At 35.6% G+C, this 4116-nt stretch overlaps 1 pseudogene; it reads left to right on the top strand.

Annotated features, from left to right (window-relative positions):
* LOC107715717 (complement factor H-like) overlaps positions 1-2943 on the top strand; it is a 13928-nt pseudogene extending 10985 nt beyond the window's left edge.
* Positions 2944-4116: the final 1173 nt, after the last annotated feature.

The raw sequence follows: 4116 nt of genomic DNA, 5'->3' as shown, positions 1-4116 counted from the left end.
ATATATACTATATACAGGTGCATCTCAATAAATTAGAATGTCGTGGAAAAGTTCATTTATTTTAGTAATTCAACTCAAATTGTGAAACTCGTTTATTAAATAAATTCAATGCACACAGATTGAAGTAGTTTAAGTCTTTGGTTCTTTTAATTGTGATGATTTTGGTTCACATTTAACAAAAACCCACCAATTCACTATCTCAACAAATTAGAATACTTCATAAGACCAATAAAAAAACATTTTTAGTGAATTGTTGGCCTTCTGGAAAGTGTGTTCATTTACTGTACATGTACTCAATACTTGGTAGGGGCTCTTTTTGCTTTAATTACTGCCTCAATTCGGCGTGGCGTGGAGGTGATCAGTTTGTGGCACTGCTGGGGTGGTATGGAAGCCCAGGTTTCTTTGACAGTGGCCTTCAGCTCATCTGCATTTTTTGGTCTCTTGTTTCTCATTTTCCTCTTGACAATACCCCATAGATTCTCTATGGGGTTCAGGTCTGGTGAGTTTGCTGGCCAGTCAAGCACACCAACACCATGGTCATTTAACCAACTTTTGGTGCTTTTGGCAGTGTGGGCAGGTGCCAAATCCTGCTGGAAAAGGAAATCATCATTTTCAAAAAGCTGGTCAGCAGAAGGAAGCATGAAGTGCTCCAAAATTTCTTGGTAAATGGGTGCAGTGACGTTGGTTTTCAAAAAACACAATGGACCAACACCAGCAGATGACATTGCACCCCAAATCATCACAGACTGTGGAAACTTAACACTGGACTTCAAGCAACTTGGGCTATGAGCTTCTCCACCCTTCCTCCAGACTCTAGGACCTTGGTTTCCAAATGAAATACAAAACTTGCTCTCATCTGAAAAGAGGACTTTGGACCACTGGGCAATAGTCCAGTTCTTCTTCTCCTTTGTCTGTGGTTCAGGAGTGGCTTAACAAGAGGAATACGACAACTGTAGCCAAATTCCTTGACATGTCTGTGTGTGGTGGCTCTTGATGCCTTGACCCCAGCCTCAGTTCATTCCTTGTGAAGTTCACTCAAATTCTTGAATCGATTTTGCTTGACAATGCTGATAAGGCTGCGGTTCTCTCGGTTGGTTGTGCATCTTTTTCTTTCACACTTTTTCCTTCCACTCAACTTTTTGTTAACATGCTTGGATACAGCACTCTGTGAACAGCCAGCTTTTTTGGCAATGAATGTTTGTGGCTTACTCTCCTTGTGAAGGGTGTCAATGATTGTCTTTTGGACAACTGTCAGATCAGCAGTCTTTCCCATGATTGTGTAGCCTAGTGAACCAAACTGAGAGACCATTTTGAAGGCTCAGGAAACCTTTGCAGGTGTTTTGAGTTGATTAGCTGATTGGCATGTCACCATATTCTAATTTGTTGAATTGGTGGGTTTTTGTTAAATGTGAGCCAAAATCATCACAATTAAACCAACCAAAGACTTAAACTACTTCAGTCTGTATGTATTGAATTGATTTAATACACAAGTTTCACAATTTGAGTTGAATTACTGAAATAAATTATCTTTTCCACGACATTCTAATTTATTGAGATGCACCTGTATATATATATATATATATATATATATATCAGTATGTTTCTGGATTTTCACAAGAATGTAAGTACAGTGGAGTCACATTTTTCCAGAGAGAAAAGTTTGAAACGTTTCTATGAATCAAAATAATGAATCAGCACATATTAATTTACTACCACCTGAATATAATATGTATAATATTTAATACATTTTGCGTTGAATTGTTCCTCTAGGGAAGGTTCAGTGCTCCCAACCAACAAAGAACTTGCAGTTTGTGACACTGTCAGATGAGAAAACTGAATACAGCAACTTTGAGATACTGACATACACGTGCAATAAACCGTACAATGAAATTCCAAGAGGAGTTTTGATGTGTCAAAATGGAAAATGGAACGGAACGTTTGACTGCAAAAGTGAGTTGCCAAGAAATCTTGCATTCACATTTAATTATCCAGCAGCAAATCTGACCAGATCTATGATGATTCAATCACAAATGTGCAGACTGTATTATAGAAAATTTTGCAAATAAGTGCACATGATGAAGTGTACAAGGTTGTCTGTGGACACTACAAAATTCTGCTCAAAATAAATCAAAATATGTCTGATACTAATATTTCTTTAGGTAAGATCTGTCCACCTCCTCCATATCTTCAACATGGAGACTACAGCATCAACAGTAGAAAAGATGGAGTGATCACAGCATTATCTTACACTTGCCAGTCTTACTATGTAATTACCAAGCAACAGGACGTTTATAAGTGTGTGGATGGGAAATGGGAGACTCCTCCGAAATGCCTGAGTGAGTCATTTTTGTCATTTTAATTTGTAATAGTTTTATACTGTTTTTAATGTTATGTTTATGTTTGTCTCTGTCGTAGGACCTTGTGAAATTGATGATATTGTCGAGAAGTACAATCTACAGCTTCCTAAAGAAAAGGTCTACATAAGGCATGCTGAAAAGTATACACTTAACTGTAGAGATGGATGGAATACTGGAAGTGAGATGAAAGCGTATGTGGATGTGTGGTGCTCCAACGGGAATCTACAGATTGACAAAAGTTGTGAGTACAATTGTTTCTCTCTTTTTCAGATTTTTTTTTCAGTGTATATACATATTTGTGTGTTTGTTTTTTTGTCAGGTGATATACAAAATAACTGAAAATAACCTGGATTTGTAACTGAGGTATAGTAAGTGAATTAATTTGAACAATAATTGTTGAGAATGTTCAACTTTGAAATGTAAGTTTGTGTGTTGTAACATGCACTGATAAATAATAAATATTGTTAGTGCCCTAATAATGTCACTTTCCCTAAACATGTATCAACATATAAGTATGTATTTGTCATAGTCTCTTGTATTAAGATCTGAAGAAACATAATGCAGGAAGAAAATGAAGATGGACAGACATATACACACACACACACACAACCATGTACATATATACTTGTGGGAACATCCTTCATCTACATACTTGTGTTAGTTATGCAATTGTTATTTTTATTTCTTTTGTGTCAACATATTTCTTCAACCCTTGCAAATAAAACATATTAATGACTAACTTTGGTGTTCTTTATTTCAACATGTTACTTGCATTGTATTTATGCATTGTATTTATATAAAACATTGCTGCAGAGCAGTCTTTCACTCACATCTAAATGAGCCCAATTGTAAATGAAGTGACACAAACTATACAAACTGCCATATTACTAGCAAGAGAGCTACTCTATCCACAGGTTTCTAAAAGCAGCGTCATAATAACTCCATACTTACACGTACATGCATTTAACATAAAAAAATATGTGAAAAATTAATTGATTAAAAATGATTAAATTAAATCTCGTTTACAAATACTTAGTTAATACAAGATGCATGTGACAGTGTGGAAAATCATATAGCCTACAGAGAATTCATGACTAATGCTGACTTTTTTTCCTTTCACATATTAACCAAGGGTTCAGGGTTTGGCTTGTTAATAGCAATTTTCTTTTTGTCTGTAGCAGTCACCAGAAAGGCATTGTGTATATTTTCTTCTTCTTTGTTGAGATAAAACTTTGTCTCAATACTCACGAAACACTTAGTGACAGCAGTTTACATTATGTGTTAATCATTGAATGTACTGTTTAATACAAGTCTACTATACATATACATACGTCTACTATATACAGTACTGTGCACTTGAAGAAACCTTCCTTAGGTCATCTAGGAGACAACAACAATTTAAGCAGTATCAAACACTATAGGTGTCAAACTCTTCTTCTGCCTCTACGTTTTATCAGTTCAACAGATTGCTCAATTCTATTGGAAACATTTTGCAATGGCAGTTACAAGACATATTTTGCAATTACTGTACTATTGCAATGTTTGAAGGCTTGAAAGTGTTGTGAATCTTTTTTCATTTCACTCATTCTAATGGGACAGATTCATTCATCACACGTTCTGCTTGAATCAGTCATAATGTACATGAACCAGTTAAAAACATCTAACAGAATTAAGCAGTAAATATGGCAGTGATTTTGGAATCTGCCCTTTGCTTCCTGTTCATACGTTACAGACATTTGACGCAAGAAGTTAGACTTCT

This window comes from Sinocyclocheilus rhinocerous, unplaced genomic scaffold (genome assembly GCF_001515625.1).
Source record: "Sinocyclocheilus rhinocerous isolate Xijiao unplaced genomic scaffold, SAMN03320098_v1.1 scaffold450, whole genome shotgun sequence".
NCBI lineage: Eukaryota > Metazoa > Chordata > Actinopteri > Cypriniformes > Cyprinidae > Sinocyclocheilus > Sinocyclocheilus rhinocerous.
This window is presented reverse-complemented; position numbering and strand designations above follow the sequence as displayed.